We start from the raw sequence: 18482 nt of genomic DNA on the forward strand, positions 1-18482 counted from the left end.
GGACCAGCAATGGGAGCAGTGGTGGGAGCCACCCCCCCCACACACCCCCTGGACGAGCCATAGCTCCATCCCATGCCCGCCCCCTGGCTGGGCAGCACCTACCTCAGCCCTACTCCCTCCCTCACTGCTAGGGGCATTGATCTGCCCCCCCATGCCCCTTCTCTCCCCACTCCCCTTTCACCACCACAGACTTAACAGCTGCACACAGCTGTATCGGAAATCAGATCGGTATCAGATGACATGTCTCCTTAAAATTAGCTATTGGTATTGGCCCCCAAAATCTCTATCAGTGCTACTAGGCACCTCCCTGTTTGACATCAGAGTTCTCTAGATGTCAACAGAGCTACTTCTGCAAGTACCCAGAACTGCTTTAGTCTGAGCAGCTAGATGCCTAGCTCCCACCTAAGCCCCACTGGCAAAGTAATGTGTCCAAGCTGGTAGGCATGCCCTGGGCCTAAAAACGCTGTCAGAATTAGGCTTCTCATCAAAAAGCAGTACTAGATATTTTGGAATGCATCTGGAAGAGAAGGCGTATATACTTCCTACCTTTTATGCTGTTACGAATTATGCTCTTAAAGCCACGTGCCGTTCGGTCTAAGCTGGGGCAATGATCATGCAGAGCAAGTATCCAAAGTCAGATACAGAATCTTTATTCGCTGCAGCGAGGTGCCTCCAAAGAGGGACCCTGCCTACCAGAAATAATACTATTTTATACTTTGTTAGTACGTCAGCGTTAGTTCGTGATTAGCTCATGCTCGTAAAAATACCCAATCATCTATTAACTAAATCACTATTCTATCCAATCAAGCGGCACTGTGAGCGTGAACACCGAAGTATAACTCTCATGACTATATGCCCCATATTTTTTTTCCCCAGATGTATCTTATCTTATAAAAACAATCCTTGTAGCCACCTTCGAGGTTTCTCTGTTGACAAGACTCCTCTGTTGACTGGATTCAGCTAGTTTCATATCTTATCAGTAACCCTTACACAGTACCCTTCTTCCCTCCCAGCCGTCTCGTAAGTGCTGTGTCCGCTTTTATGAAATGGAGGTGAAAGGACAAAGAAATGGCCTCACTTTTAGCATTACAAAGCCTTGCTTTAACCCTACAATATTTATATACAACAATGCAGTTGCCTGGTACTTACAGTATTTACCCAGGATGTGAGGGACATGTGTTCTATGCCTTCCTCGATCTAAGGGAAATCAAACTAGTATCTTCCACCCTGAGGAGAGGTCCTGTAAGGCTGTAATAGGGGAAGGTATGCCAGTGAACAGTAAATGATGCAAGACTCTATGGCTATGTACAGATATCAAAAAGCCTGATGCTAAATTGATTCCATTTTTGGAGGTTAGTCTAAGCTGCACAGATTAAATTGAAATAGAAGTGAATGGACATTTACCTTTAATTCAGCAAATGCAGCCACATGCCTGCAGTGGGGCTGTGTGTTTGCTTCCTCTTCCTGCTGCCCTTGAGGTCTCTGGGATTTGCGGTCCAAAATTACAGCAGGGTTGCTCATCACTTCCTTTTCCTGCTTCCAGTTGCCTCTGGGATTTGTAGCCCACAGCTGCAGCCAGCAGTAATTTTTTATCAGGGTCAGGCAGCTCTGTACTCAGGGGAAGGGCAGTTTAAGCCCCCCGCCCCCCCGGCCCCAGACTCCAGCTGGGGTTCATCTGGGTGGGGCAGTTCCTCTCTCTGTAGACTGGGCTATATTCCAGGCTTGCACTCCCCACTAGGGCTATGTGAAGCTTCGGTCACTGATTCAATTTGGTGGAGATTTGGCAGCCGAATCTCCAAATCCAAATTGAGTCAGGAGACCCTTCAGTCTCTCCAAATTGAATCAGAACCCTCTGAATCGATTTGGAGAGATTTGATTAGGACATAGACACAGCTTTACATGTTTTTTCTACATACCTCGAGCTACAAGGTGGCTTGTGAATGCTGAGATGCTGGGGCAGATGGAGCGCCAACGGGAGCGCAGAGGGGTCTCCAGCATGCTCATAGGCAGACTCAGAAGTGGAACAGAAGCATTAAAGTGGTGCAAAAGGACCAGAAGTGCAGGGGGACCCCCCCTCCCCCAGCTCAGCGACTGGTGCCTCCTGGGTCTGGGGGGGCACCCAGGGCCTTTCCACAGCCAATCACCAAGCCAGGGAAGTACTTCTAGTCCACTTCCAGGTCCATGCTGAGCATGTGGGGACCGTCCCCCCATGTTCCTGTGGGATGCTCCATCTGCCCCACCATTGCAGCTTTCACGAGCCGTGCCTGGTACCTCGAGGTATGTAGAAAAAACATTTAAAGTGGTGTCTATGGCTGAATCATTGATTCTCCGAATCAGAATCAAATCTTCAGATTGAGATTTGGCCAAATTGAATCAAGACAGCGATCTGAAACAACAAATCAAATCACTGTCCCCAATTCTTGCCAAATCCAAATTAAACATGGCCCATTTCTCACACCCCTACTCCCCACCCCTTTGTTAGTTAGCCCTGACTGGTCCAGCTAGGGAGTAGAGCAGCAGGGCCAGCCCTGCTCTCTGGAGCAGACAACACAGCACAGTACAGGGCTGGTTAGTGCTGGGTTGCTGGGGGACTGTGATTTAACTTGAACCAGGAACAGGTCTGGGACAGAAGTTTTATAAACTAGCTTGGCCCAAATCAGTTAAGTCTGATATTGTATTCAACCAGGTTTATCTTAAACCACTTTCAGCCATTTTGAAACTGGCTTATGTGCACTAAACTTATGTCCTGTTATAGGTTTAAACCAGTTTCTTAGTGCTTAAAATGATTTATGTGTAACTTCTGTCCCTAGTCCATATAGCACAAGTTAAAGGATAAAATGCAAGAGGGAGCCTGACTTTGTCAGTGATTAGGTACTGATCAAGAAGGAAGACAGAATCCTAGTTTCTGGTCTCTGCTCTTGGGATTATTTATATTTTTCTTCAAAAGCTGTTTAATACAATATGCATAAACATGCATGGGAGTAGGTACTGAAATCAAGGGCTCCCCTCTCAGCTGAAATTGATGTTCCAAAGAACCACTTGAATTTTGATGAAACTGCATTTTCTAATGAGAATCTGTTTGTCAGTCTTTCAGTTGGTTCTACTAGAAACTCTCAAGTTGGTACTAAGCTGGAGATGATGGCTGCCATTAAAACTTCAGAGTGGCAATAAAGGTTGAAATTGGATTGTGCTCCAAACAGCCAAGTCATTTTTAACTAGAGCTGAACAGGAATTTTTAATCAACTGCAAGTTTCATCGTTCCTGACTTTATCTATTAGAGGGAAATAAAATATGTTTGTATTATCTATTTCAGTAATATTCTCCCCTACTTAAACAAAGCTATCCTCAAATACTAGAAATTCAAAACATTCTCGCTCTTTTTTTATTTTGTGTACCAATGTAACAAATACAAAGTTTTTCACAGCTTCACAACTGTAATGATGTTGCACTCAGTGTCCACTTAGAACTTTAGCAGGGCTATGAAAATAAAGCTTAGAGCTATCTCCTTTCACAGACCCCTTGGCACGACTTTGCACCAAACATCCAAAAGTTGAGTTCGGAGAAGCAGTGCCATTCTTTCTATTGCTTCCATTTCACTTCAACCCGTAATGTTTTATTTTTCTAATTGCTCTGCAAAGGGTTGTGTACATTTACAGTGGTCTATAAATAAAAAATAACTGATTATAATCCCATGGAATGTACATACATTTGCATGCAAATATGGTGCAGCCCTTGAGCTCTGGGCATTCTGCCATTGCCTTCATCAGTGCTGAAAAGACTGTACCACTGCAACCAAGCGACCTTGTCTTACAGGCAGAGACAACAGTAGTGCCAATGAAATTTGTAAAGCCCCTCACACTTTCAAAATTAGATTTGCAGTAAAATGCATGACAAAGATGAACAGAGCTAGTAAAAGAAAAGTCTTTAGCTTGAGATGATCTGCATTATTAAAATGTCACCATGGACTTAGGTTTAAGCTACTTGTATCACAATACTGTTGTGAAATCATGGAACAGAACTTTAGGGGAGTTTATTGGGTCATATAATCCAATCCCCTCTTATATCATGTAATCTCTTGTCATATGCTGTATTTTAAAACTAGTTAGGTTTATCCTTTGCTACTCCAGTTTGAAGTTTGTTGCTATTATGGATAGAAACCTTCTTTTAATTCTAAGCTAAATGTAGTAATGATTTGTTTATACACATTTATTCTTCTGCCAAACTTGTACTTTATTTTAAATAACTTTGTCTACCCCTCCTTGCAGAAGTATTTAGATAAAGCCCATCGCCTCTCAACTATTTGCCAAGCCAAACAATACAAGTTCTTTTAGTCTCCTCTTGTATGCTGAGCTCTCCATTTCAATTAGCTGTCCTCTGTATCTGTTTTATTTAGAATTAATCTTTCTTGGGGAAAAAGGGTGTGATAGGGGGGAGAAGAGGGAGGAATATATAGAAGAAAAAAAACATGGCCAGAATTGTATGCAGTGTTTCACATGAGATCTCACCAGTACTAGGAGCAAAGGCATTAAGACTTTCTTACCTCTGCTTGAAATATCTCACCTGATTAATCCTAGCAATTATTTTTTCTGTGTCATGATCACACTAATTGGTGACTCCTTCTGAAGAACATAAGAGGTGCCATAGAGCTGCCATATAGAGTTGGACCAAAGGTCAGTCTAGCCCAGCATCCTGCCTCCAAAAATATCCAGAAGTACTGGCTGTTTTATAACACAAGGAGTATAAGAAGCAAGGCATGTGTAGGGTGATCCATCCTAGCATATGCTTACCAGCAGAAAGCAGTCTTACCATTGGGGATTCACATGACAGACAGGGATACTTGCAGAAGGATCTAGCTATCTTATGATGAGCTAAGATCCTTTTCCTCCTCTCTCATTTCCAAATAAGTCCCCCACTTTATGGTAGAAATTCCTATTACTAGATCCGAAACACCAGATCTTCCACTTCATACTATGAAATTTCATCCCATCTCTATTAATTCCTGTTATTATGGTCATCCAGTCCTTCCTATGTGGCATTCTGTTCCTTATCTGTGTTGGTAAGGCCTCCCAACTAGGTGTCATCAGCAAATGCTGTCAACAGTCGACAGCAGGAGCAAAGCTACATGTGTACTTTCTTTCAGTAATAAATAGTATCATTTTACTGAGTTTGTACCTGTATCTTTATTCTAGCAACGTGGCTTCTTTTGTTAAATGGCTAATAAGGAGACCACAAGGTTACATAAAAATACAAAGGGTTCTCAGCATGAATTTGGGATAATGGCAATACTGCTGTGTAGTTCTGGTACTCATTACGTACCTTTTCATGGGCAAAATAATGTGTAAATTATGTAGGTCATTCTCTATGAAAGTCATTAAGACTTCATGACACACCACTGTGTAATCTCTCTAATAGATAGGGTTTAAAAATAATTTTGAAGACTGAATGTAAATTTTATTGGTACTTAATCCCACCTTGTGACAGCTTTAGTTGCCACCACCAAATTTTCAATTATAAATACTTTGTATGCTTTCATATGCATTTAAATACATTAGGCTTAAGGCAAGGATTTATGAGTGATAACTTTTATTGACCCAACTGCATGGTTGGGAGAGATTCAGGCAAGCCTTCAGGGACAAGGCACCCTCTTTAAGGTCACCTTGAATACAAGAGCTTATTCAGGTAGCTTTGTACCCAAGAGCTTGCCCGAATTTCTCTCTGCCAGGGAGTTGGTCCAATAATAGGCATCACCCACAAAAACTCTTGCCTCTTGCATATTTCCCAGACCATCACAGCTACAAGACCACTCTAAAATTCAGTTTCCAAGTCCTTATTCAAGCATCTAAATGAGTTGGCCAATTTTACAAAAACGTCAAGCAACCTGCCTCTCCCTGGGGTTTTGAAGATCATGCCACTTACAGGTTGAAATATGGATTTGGAAGGCTGACTTTAGGTGCACATTTGTAATGTTTTGACTTTTGAAACCAACTTTGCAAGACCTCAGAGGAAGAGAAAAAACTGTAACTACTTTATTTTTGAAAACTTTAGTACACACAGAAATGATTTTAAGACTTGAAGTCTCCAGACTTTTGAATGAAGAAAACAAGTTCTGCTTGCCCCATTCAAAAGCTGGAAATCTCATCTGGACCTGACATAACATTTTAAATAGTGGTTCTGTGAAGCTGGTCAATTATTCATAACATTGAAAGTGGCCCAGTCTTGTATATAGCTTGTATTCATGGAATATATTGCATACCCTGAATTTTACTTGTAAGGAAATATCAGAATAGGGTATGGCATATTGAAGCTAGCACCATCTCCAGTCTTTAAAGCAAGAATGTCAAACTTTCCTTGTGCCCCAGGCTGGATCGACCCTGGGTTTTTTTGTCAACTAGATCCATTCCAGGGCAAAGGGTGGTTGTGGTTCTGGGCATGTGGTAGCAGTGGCAGCGGCACCTGTCTGCAGCCTAAAAAATGTAGCAGAGGCAGTTCCAGCTTCTGCTGCATGCCCAGTGTTAGAGCTAGAGCTCCTGCTGCCTCCGTGTGCCCTGTGCAGCATTGGCAGTTCTGTCTCTGGCATGGGGTACTGGGCATGTGGTAGCAGCAGTTCTAGCTTTGGGCACGGGCAGGTCCAGCAACCAGGAAGGTAGGACCACAGCCGTGACAATGGATTAAGTGGCCTGAGGTCCTCTGGCGGCTGATTGCTGTGTCTTTCAGGACCCAGGGGCCTGGATTCTGTAGCAGGCCACTCCCCACTGGCCATGCCTCCAACTTCCTGTAACCCACTGATAGCCCAGTGGGCTCGACAGAGTGGCTTTGCAAGCTGGATGTTTAACACCCCTGCTTTAAGGGACAGATGCTATAGAGCAATTCCTAGATGATGTTTGAATCCCTACATTTTCTACTGTTGGTATTTGTACGCACAGAGTAGAGGAGAGAAATAAGTGGTCAGACTTGCTTGACAAAAAAAAAATATTTGTTCTATTTCTGTCAGAATTTTGTCTTCCCTACACAGAGACTGTATATAATACTGCAAAGGTTAGAGCTAGCTTAGGTTATTTGTCATGTACTATTGTCAGTTAAAATTACTCATCTAATAGTATCCTAAATACTTAGTTTGGAGCTTTATTAGCTGTTTTCTTTGCAATCCAAGATAGTACTCACTATAATTCATTTTTACCTCACTTGTTCCTCACTCTCAGAATTTTTGTTTTCCTCAAAGCAATAGAACAGCAGGAACAAGGTCCCAGTTGTGCTGTTCTTTTATGTAAGTAGAAGGACTAATTTGATTTGAGCACGCAAACTATACATATTGCCTACAATTCTGACTCGGTTGACACGGTTATGTAAAGGCTTTTATAGAAGTGATGAATTTGATTATGTCTGGAGATTAGTATCTATATTTTTTTGTGACTGTTAGTACTTCCCTATTATATTCAAATACATTTTGGCTTGTTAATGCCCCCAAGTCATATCCTGTCCTTGTTTAGGCCCAGAATTCCCCTCATTTTCAAAGGGATTTTTATGGAAAATTGAAGGTAGAATATCTTCCATATCAATAGGTAATTTGTGGGTCAGCGTAGCCCAACATAATAGTCTTTAAGGCTGCTTGCAGACATTAAAAAAAAATACCCGATGCTTTACTTTTAATTCCACACACTTCCATGCTGAGCCCAGTGCATACCCAGTAGAGGCAGCATAGTTAGTTGGACCTAGCTCACCTGAAGTCTGTATAGATCAGGCTCTTTAGTGAGGCTTTTTTGGCATTTTTATCCAATAGCTGATTGAATCTTCTTTAGCTAAAAGTTCCAAAAAGCCCAGCTGAAGCACCCAATCTATATAGACGTAACAAAACTGGGTTGATGTAATGTGCTGCTGCTTTTTGATAAAGCATGTTTTTAACATCTGCAAGCAGCCAGATGTGACCCTTTCCACAGAAATCAGTGAAACTGCTTTCATGAGTAAAGATTACTTGCTGGAATAAGTATTTTGAAGGTCACTGCTTTACAAAATAAAATACTCCACCCATTAAGTGTATTAAATCATTTTATTCTGTGTCCCTTTAATGAAACAGAAACATTATTTTTTATTTTAGTTTCTTGAATGCTCTTCTTCTACAGCATATCGGTTAATAGCAAACCTGTGATCTATCACTCTTCATAAAGAATATAGTTTTAAAAAACATATTTAATGGCCTTTATGCTACAAATGAAGAGAGAGTTTCCAATTTTAGTTTTATTTTAAGCATTGTAGTACAGCCTCCCTGCTTGGTTCACTGTCCTGGTCTACTGAATTAACTAGTCTAGGCAGGAAGGTATTAGCCTACTGAATGTAACGTTATTGATCTCAGTCCATTACATTTAATATGCAGTATATCTGTGTGCTCCTTGCCACCCTGTGGACATTTCAAGGTGCAGAGGAATTCTTTCATTCTCATATAAGTGAGTCTAACGCTTGAAATAAAATCTCTGTCATTGTATCAGACCATGAATGGTTTTCAGTTTCAGTCATCTGTAGCGGCACTTCTCAAATCATGCCTTATAGACAGTCTAATAGAGCCCTTCCTGGTGCTCCATGAAATGAAATACCATGAGAAGCCAACAGTGAGGCAACTAAAGCATGGGTAGAATAGATGGCCTAGCCATGGAAGAACCTAAGAACTGATCCATCTACATTAAAAAAGAGCCTTTCCCTTTAGGATCTTTTCAGAACATATATACTTTTAGATTGCTTACATGGAGCCTCCATAAAGTTAATGCATACATTCATATTTTACAGTGTAATACAATACATTTTAATTAGTTCATTTAAGTGTGTAGATTCACTTAGGAGAGAGAGGAAGGAAATGCAAAACTGCTGTAGGTTCAGAAAATCTTTCACCATGTGACTGGGATGCTCTTATACAGTTTTTTAATCAGCTGCTTTCTACTCTGATCACACTAAAGCTTCAAGTAGTTTGCAGTCAACTATTTGTTTGGGTTTTTTTCTCGAGGCGAATAAATATTTTATTTCCTTTTCTTGCCATTTCCTTTAGAAGGCACACATTTATTTTCCATTCTTATGGAGTCAGTTTTGTTTTAAGGAACTGTCTTAGAAATGTCTACAATTATCTTAAATGATGATTCAGCAGGAATAGAACAGAACTAAGATAATCACCTCTTGAAATATTTCAAAAGTAATTTTTCCTTTTTACATTCTTTTCATAGACCTTGAATTAAATGTTTCTTCAGAAACATGTGCAGCAGCAGAACTGTAAAAGATGGATATAGAGAATACATTATCTAGCCATACTCCACAGTTTATTCTCTTCTCACACCTGCTTATAGAGTGGCTTAATGCTATTTCCTTCAACAATATTATTCCAGGTTTACATTGATGTAAGTCAGAGGAGAATCAGATTTCAAATACTAAGGAGCACATCATATAGCATAGCATTTGGAGCCAGATGGGAGCTCTGAGGAGAGCATAATGGTTTGGAATTGAATAGATATTTTAAGATAACACATGTTTAGATCAGAGAGGTTCACAACACAGAAACTTACAATACAGAGCTGATTGCAGCATGGCAGGGGCTGCTAAATGCTGCAGTGGGTAAGGTTGTGTCAGCATTTCAGTTCTAAACTCTAATTTTCAGTGACTTCAAGCAGCTGTAAAAATTTACTTTTAGCTGAAGCTTAAAGAAATACAAGGGCAAAGAATGACAGTATTTTTAAAGAAATAGTGATAAAAAGTTACTTTAGATGTTGGTCTGGTCTATACTTATGTCTGTGCCTCCTGACAGAGGGATAAGTATGGAAGGGTGGTAAATAAAATCTCCTTAGCTGTAGATCATATCCTATTAAACTTCAGTAACCCAAAAAGCCAAGCTGGGTGGGCTCTGCAAGTGAATAGGAGTATGGGAGAGTTCTTATGGTACAAGCCTATTTACCACAGAGCAGTTGAATGATAGAGTTTAGAATAAGAGAATACAAAGCAATGTATGTTAGCAAAATAAATCAGTAACTTTTAATCACCCTTTTGCAATACAAGATCAAGAGAGCTTTCAATTAAATGAGAAACTAGCAAATTCACAATTGATGAAAGGGAACTTTTTTTTGTTTACGAAATGCCCAATTCACTGTGTAACTTATTGCCACAAGATATTGCTAAGGCCAGTGGTTTGATAGGATTGAAAAAGGGATTGGACATCTGTGTAGGCACTGGATTTACAACCCAGTACCGAGACCCTGCTCTAGGCAAGCACAACCTTCAGACCAACCACAATTCCTCTGGTTTATAATAGGCAAATTTTATTGATCCACAGTGACAGGAAACAAGAATAATGCAGGCAAAGCAAGCAAGATGATTACCAGATACATTACCCGAATTTCCCAGTGCACAGAATATACCCAAGGCAAGCATTGTGTCCGGCCGGTGCCTAAATGCCACCTTGAGGTTCTTTGCTTGAATGTCTGACATCAGCAGCCTTGGAAGCCAGGGTCTGAAGGCAACTTGTTGTTCTGAAAACTCCTCATTTTGTATTCTTTCTCAGCATAAGTCACCATAAATACTGTGCAGTACAGGCATACCTGTGTAGACACACGCCCATATTGTGCAGTAATTTTCCGTTAATGTATTGTAACCTAAGTTACTGAACATTAATGGTGTACATGTAGATGCACCCAGTGGGCACATCTACACAAGAAGTTTACTGCAGAGTTGACTAATTATCTCTACAGTAAATGTGTCAGCATCTACATGTGCAACCCTATTAGGATGCAGGAAACTGTAAGTCCTTACAAGTCCTACCCTGCTGCAGAGTTTTTTCACGTACAGCAGCGTACATGTAGACATTGGCCCAGCTGGCAGGGGCACAAGAATGCTGCAGTGCAGGGGGGCTGCCTGCCAGCTAGCCCCACACTGAAGCACTCTCGTGCCTCAGCAAGCCCCTCGCAACATGTTAAGCCTGATCAGAGCAGCCTCAGGCTGGCAGGCTGACCTGCAGGGCACTCTGCCAGCTGAGGCTGCTCCGACTGGGCTCCATGTGCTGTACATGAATGAACTCCAGAGCTGATTGCGCCAAAGTTAATTGTTCCTGGCCACATGTTCAAACAGCTTATTGCTCCCGAGTTTATTCATGCACAGTAATAGCATGTGTACATGTACCCAGTAACTCCCAAACTTTGCTCACCAGGTATTAATCTACGGTCATAAGTGCTATTTTCTTTTCCTGCTTGCTCTCCCAGTTCCAGAGATGCATTTTCCCTCCCTGCCATATGTATGAGATACTTGTCTGAATGGCAGTTTCATAATCTTCCTGTGAACTCAGATTTCAGAGAATGGCTACATAAAATTATCAACCAGCATAGCTTGTCAAAAGAAGACCCAGGATTGTATCTGGGATTCTATATGCAGTCATTTCAAGCATATCTGGGCATCTTCCAAAGCTATTAGGCTGGGGCCTCTGAGCTGCAAGGGCCACAGTTCATGGGGCATGTCTACACAAGATGCTTTATTGTGCAGTAGAGCAAATTACTGCATAGTAAACATCACCATCTACATGTGCAGACCCTTACTGCACCATAATTTGCTCTACTTGGCAGTTAATTTGTTACCTGCAAATGCAAATTCATATTAACTGCTAAGTAATCACTGTGCAGTAAAGCATGTGTAGACAGCTGACTGGGAGCTGACTCAGAGCCTGGGCAGAGACAATGGCCCAGATCCCGCTCCATGATAGGCATTGCAGAGTAAGGGCAGGGAACTTCCTGCATGGGGAGTTCCCCACCCAGTCTGGAGCTGGCTGGGACATGCCTCGGACTGGGACAGTTCCTGGCCAGCCCTGGGGTGCATTGGGAAATCTGCACATGCAGCCTAGAGCTGGCTGGGAATTGTCCTCATGATTGTGGAGTGGGGGCTAGAAGATCCCTACTGCCGGGGAAGAGGGACATTGTCCCCACCTGGACTCACAAGGCAGAACCCATCCTAGCAGTAGGCTGCTCCTGGGGGCAGGGAGCAATTTCCCATACCCTGCTTCCCAGCTGACTGGGAGCACATTTGGTCCTGGTCAGCTGTCTACAAGTGCTGTACTGTGCATTAATTACTCCTGAGTAAATTTTCTACTTGTATTTACAGGTAGCAAATTTACTCATGATTAGAGCAAATTAGTGCACAGTAGGCATCTGCACATGTAGATGGTGATGGTAACTGCGCAGTAATTTGCTTTAATTTTGAGTAAAGCATCTCATAGACACGCCCACTGGGTATGTCTAGACGAGGTACTTACTGCACAGTAGCTCAATAGCACCAGGCCAAACCGTGACACAATGCTACTGTGCAGTAATGAGCTCTTGTGCAGTAAGCAGGAACTGTGCTGGGTTGCTACTACTCAGTAATTGTGAAAAATGCCAGCTTCTGCACAGTCATTTAGCACTTGGTTATGCAAGTACTAAATGAGTGCACAGTTACAACTATGCAGTGGACATCTCATGTAGTTGTGCCCTCTGTGTATTTATTTGAAATAGCTGCCCTAACATCCAATGCTATGCCACCTAGTGGGAAAACAATCCTAAAGGTGATGGAAGAGGAGAGAAAATGACTTCAAATGGTTCATGGGTTTATTTATGGAAAGATTTAGGAAAGTAATGTTTGGAGGTCTGTTGTTAAACAAGTAATTGTGAAATCTGCAGTATCCCCTAAGTAGAGCTGCAAGGAAGGAGAAAGTATTTGGAGTTTCCAGATAGCTTATTTTATCACTGTTTCTAGTGCCTGCATTCAGTGCAATCAGGTTTATACTCCATAGCATATGGCAGTTCTGCATGAGTGATGGGGACTCTGGAGTATATTTGTGCTGTAAGTGAAAGTCTGTGGAAGCATACATGCTAGTTTTGGCCTAGCTAGCATAGGTGACAGTGCAGCAAAGGCATGGTGGCATAGACTTCAGTGTGAATTTAAACATAAGCTTAGTGGGGGCCCTAGACAAGTACTCAACTTGGTAACCTATGCTAAACACCATGTTGTATACAATGCTACCATTATTTATGCCATCTGGGTTAAAGCTAGCATAGGTACAACTACCCATGCTCTAATCATATCACTGTCTTGTGGACATACCAGTGAGCCAATGACCCTCCATAGCTATAGCATGGCAACATTATTGTCAAAGTATATGGAAAAGCCTTTTGTACCAATACTTTGACCTGAAACCACCAAAATCAGTATTAAGACTCCAATTGAACTCAGTGGAGTCAAGATTTCACTTTCTGTCTGCTGTCTTCATAAATTGATCTAACCGATCACAGGAAGGCATGTCAAACAACACTAATTAGACATCCTTTGAGATCCTGTGTTTGATTAATTGTGAAAGCAGATCATACCTTTCCTTATGCTCATAAAAGGAAAAGTAGCTGTGTGTGCAACTCTAAGTTGTACCTCTTTAGTGTTCTGGGCTGTATTATATTTCCATACCCCAGTCAGATTCAAAGTTTCACTGGTAAACACAAATTAAAACTGACTGAATCTTTTGGTTCAAAATGTTAATGTCATGTAATAGCATTAATTTTATGTTGCTTTCCTGCTGGCACAAGAAAAGTACAAAAGAAAGTAAATACAGAAACAGGGAATGCAGAATAAAAGCCAAAATATGCTGAAATTATTTATTTATTGTTTTTGCTGGAAAAGTGATATAGCCTGAGGACACTAAAAAGCAAAATCTGAAACATCAGAATAGGAACTGACTTTAGGGGGAAGATAAGCAGATAAATATAGGTGGTAGATCATTGACTAGCAGAGTGCAAGTCTGCAACTGACCGACTAAACTGAATATATTCTTTTTTTTATATTTTAAGCCTCATAAAATCATAGAAAGGAGATTGTAAGGAACCTATAGATGCTATCTAGTTCAATCCCATTGCTTAAAGTAGGATAACCCCTGTCTAATTCATCCCTGCCAAGTGTTTGTCTAACCTGCATTTTAAAAGTTCCAGTGATGGAGACTCATCCTCCACCACAATTCTAAAAGCTTTCACCAAGAATTTGAAGACCCTCTGGAGAGCTGGTTTCAATAGCTAATGCAATGGCATGTTCTAGTAAAGCACTATTGGCTGCATCCAGATCACTCCTATTGATGGTAGCCAACTGGACAAGCAAGAGTAAAAGATCTGTGAGGCTGAAAGAAAAGCAAACTGGGAAGGGAAAGAGAGTTTTAGTTTCTGGGCCCTGATGCCAGGGTAATTTCTGTTTATTTAGCAATGATGCTGAAGTAAAATGTAGCATGAAGCACCAACTTCAATATAAAACACAAAACCAAATGCTTACTCTAGATGGTGGCCCTGATGTGCATCTTCTGCCTAATAGCTTAATGGTAAGAGCACTTGTCCAGGAAGCCAGCATGTACCAGGACCCAGGACTCTTCCCTCCCAATGCCCTCCCTACAAAGTTATACTCCTTCTTGTTGGCTCCGTGGATTGTTTATTCATTCTATGCTTGGACAGTCATTGGGGCAGTTTTACTAGGGAAGGTAGAGGAAGCCCCCAGCCAGCATAGCCCATAGCCCATAGCCTGGAGATTACAGCCCTTTGCTGGGAAGTAGGAGGCATGGGTTTGAATCATCTGAAGCTGAGGCTAAGTCACACCTGTGGCTTCCTGGACAAGTGCCTTTACCATTAAGCTATTAGGCAGAAGGTGGGCACCACAGCCATCCTCTAAAGTAAGCATGTGGTTCAGTGCTTTATATTGAAGTTGGTGCTTCATTCTGGTAAAACATTTGCCTTATCAGTGACCTGGATCCTGACATGACAGAAATGCTTCCCTTGCAACCTGATATTAGCACCTAAGGCTCAAGGATGAGAAGAAATTCACCCTTGTAAAATGATAAGGTTCTGAAAGTAAAACCTGCCAGCGAAGTTATATAATTTCACTGGGAGCAGCATCAGACCTATAACCTATTTGCTCTCACTGTTTGCCCTCACAATCACTCCAAATAGTGTTGGTCACAGCGTTGGGACTACTTGTTCGAGCAAGCACTGCAAAAGTGGGTCCTGCCTATTTTGTCAATCACTGAACAGGGAATAAAGTTTGTGAGGCCCAATATATTTTGTATAGTGTTTTGTAGCCTAACATTTTTTTTAAACTAGACTTCTTAAGTGCCAGATTCTGCCATCTTTGCACACTGCACAATCCCATAGATGTCAGAAGGAGTAAGGGTGACAGGATTTACTCCTAATTCATTAGTATGAATGAAGTGTATGTGTGGGTTAATAATCATAAGATAAGCAAGTTTGATATCTGGTTAATTGTACCTAATCAGGAATAGCATAAATCTGGAAACGAATTGCTTTCCAGAAATCTTGATTTACTACAGTAGTGATCAGCAAAAAAGTCTGTGGTTTATAAGGGAGGGGCAGGTGGGAAGGCACTTTACATGAGGTGTCCTCAGTTCTGGAAGATATGTCCCTGTTCAGCCAGAGTATAGCCTAGTGCATATGTTCAGTGGGTGTGTATGTGGAGTAGGATCACAAACTGTGTTTAAGTGCCAAAAATGTCAGCCATGGTCTGGGTAACTGCTATTTGCATGAGTAAAAATAAAATGGATCTCTGCTCTTAGCTTGACAATTCTCAACTCTGTATTTTAGGAAATACTGTTTAAAAAATGCCACTGGGCTGGCAAATGAAGCCCTGTTATTTGGTAAATTTATATATTATTTCCTGAGGTTGAGTTAACTTGAGCACATCTTTATATTTTTAGTAGAGTTGATATCAGTGTATGCATATTTAAAAACTGCAAATACTTTAGACAAGGACTAGGCACTTTCAAAAAGACATTTGAATAAATCCTCATTTGCAATTTAGATGTGAGACAGCAAATAATTTGGTCTCATGCTATATTTTCCCACTCTCACTTCCCAACATAATGTTGCTATAGGTGATTATTTTAAATGAGCTTTGGTGGATTATGCCAATTTTCTGAGGCAGCATTGATCAACTGGTTCAGATGTTCTTTCTGATTTGTGTGTCAAATGAGAGCAATTTTGTTTTGGCTTATTGGTTTCTCTGTCTCATTAAGTTGCCTCAAACAAATTTTCAGGTGTCCTTTTTCATGTGCACTTAACTATATAAGATTTAATTCTATTCCATTGCCTTCACTGGGCTTTGGATCAAGGCTCTCTATTGCATATTTCTATATTTGCTTTATATGCACAACTCTCACTGTCATCCCTAGACAATCTATGCATAAACTATACACAGATTACCCAACTTCAGGGAAACATTTTGCCCCAAACCACTGTTAGAATATATATAGCAAAGTGTCAGCTGTCTAGATATTCTCTAGATTCTCCCAAAAGGAAAATATTGCTCTCTAGAATTGAAAGCAGCTCAAAAATTAGAAGAGATATTTTTATTTTTATGGGGTGTATCAAGTGCTAACAACATTCTGTTCATACAGTATCCAACCCCTTTGGATATATCTAACCAGCACAATGTAGTGCTATGCAGAAATACCTCAATTAACTGAAGAAACTGCTCAGCAGAGCTCAATAGATCAGGCAGATGCTGCACTAATGCAGCTATCCTGTTGCTGGTACCCAAGCTAGTTTGTTCAGAACTGGCTTGGGTATCTCTGCATGAATTATATTAAAGATATACCCTGATATTCCCTGATACCTTGATCCCTACACAAAAAAAAATCTATTAAAGACTTTAAGGCTAAGGAAATATATTCAAAAAGCCTCAGCCTAAATTGTTTCAAACTTTGCAGGTTAGTCTAACCTGGCTAAGCTAAACCAGTTTGTAACCATATAGACATCCTGTCTGGACTGAAGAAATGTCACCTCCCCAGCAGACTGCTCTGATTAGGGAGGGAATCCCTGCCCCCGCCCCGCCACCCCCACCGAGCAGCCCAGCAGGGAGTTGATAACACAGTGTTTATCACCCCTAACTCAGTGTTCATCAGCCCATTAAGAAAACAACAGCCTCTCTTCATTAGTTCAAGCTCTTCTTAAATGGCTTTTCCAAGGAAGGAAAGGAGAAACATTACCAGCTACCTGTTGATTAGTTCCAAAAAGCCCTAAAGTGACAGTCCTGTCTGCCTTTGTCCCATCTTCCACAGCATGGACCATAGACAGCATGTGCCAAGCTGGATAATGCTAAGAGGTGTCTGTGTAAGGCAGAGGGGTTTGGCGGGGGGAGAGTATCCCTGCTTGAGCAGGGAGTAGTGAGGAGGAGACGGGGGAGCAGACAGTTTCTGTCGGACCTGCAGCCAGGGAACAGAGGGGAGGGGCCAGTCCAGCTCTCTGAAACATGCCACGTTGCTGGGAGGACTCAGATTTATTTTAAAACAGGAAGGGGTCTGAGACAGACATTGCATAAATGGGTTTGACTGAAATCAGTTAAGTCTGATACTAGATTCCATCAGGTTGATCTCAAACCGGTTTCAGCCATTTTCAAACTGGTTTATGTGTGCAGAATATCTGTTCTGTTACAGGTTTAAACCAGTTTCTGATCACTTGAACTGGCTTATGTGTAATGTCTGTCCCCAGCATAAAGGAAGCTTCATGAACAACGAGCCTTTACTTTGTGCAGAGTAAGGGTTGACAACATTCTCTGGTGGGGTATTGATCCAGATCAGGTCTGAGGCAGGTTGATGGTAGGAATTGCAGCCTCTGGTGCTTTTCTTTGCCACCCAGCTGTGGGAGTGCAGGGAGAGCTCCCTCTCCACTAAAGCCCTGGGCACAGTGTAGGCAGAGTTCCCCTCTACTGAATGCCACCATACAGAAATGTCTCATAGTTGTTAGGGTCAGAAGTGACCTGAGCAGATCATCAAGTCTGACCCCCTGCCATGGGCAGGAAAGAATGCTGGGGTCAAATAACCCCAGCAAGGTGTCTATCTAGCTTCCTTTTGAAGACCCCCAGGGTAGGAGCGAGCATCACTTTCCTTGGAAGTTGGTTCCAGATCCTAGCCACCCTGACTGTGAAGTAGTGCCTCCTGATATCTAGCCTGAATCTACTCTCCATCAGCTTATGGTCATTATTCCTTGTTACTCCCTGTAGTGCTTGGGGGAACAGGGACTCTCCCATTGCCTGCTGGTCTCCCTTGGCCAGTTTATAGGTGGCTGCCAGATCCCCTCTCAGCCTTCTCTTGTGGAGGCTGAATAGGTTCAGGTCCCGTAGCCTCTCCTCATAAGGCCTGCCCTGCTGACCCCTGATCATACGAGTGGCCCTCCTGTGAACTCTCTCCATGTTGTCCACATCCCTCCTGAAGTGCAGCGCCCAGAACTGGATACAGTACTCCAACTGCAGCCTGACCAATGTCATATAGAGGGGGAGGATCACCTCCTTGGACCTGCTCATGATGCATCTGTGCATGCATGACAAGGTGCGCTTAGCCTTCCTGACTGCATCCCCACATTGGTGGTCCATGTTCATCTTGGAATAAATAATGACTCCAAGATCCTTTTCTGCCTCCGTGCTGACAAGAAGGGAGTTCCCCAGCCTGTAGGTGTGCTGCT

The 18482-nt window shown here is 41.9% G+C and overlaps 1 protein-coding gene across 1 annotated transcript in view; it reads left to right on the top strand.

Annotated features, from left to right (window-relative positions):
* XKR4 (XK related 4) overlaps window positions 1-18482 on the top strand; it is a 116161-nt gene that overhangs the window by 11267 nt on the left and 86412 nt on the right. The window lies entirely within an intron of this gene.

The sequence above is a fragment of the Crocodylus porosus genome, unplaced genomic scaffold, assembly GCF_001723895.1.
Source record: "Crocodylus porosus isolate Cpor-Errol unplaced genomic scaffold, CroPor_comp1, whole genome shotgun sequence".
In the NCBI taxonomy this organism is placed as follows: Eukaryota; Metazoa; Chordata; order Crocodylia; family Crocodylidae; genus Crocodylus; species Crocodylus porosus.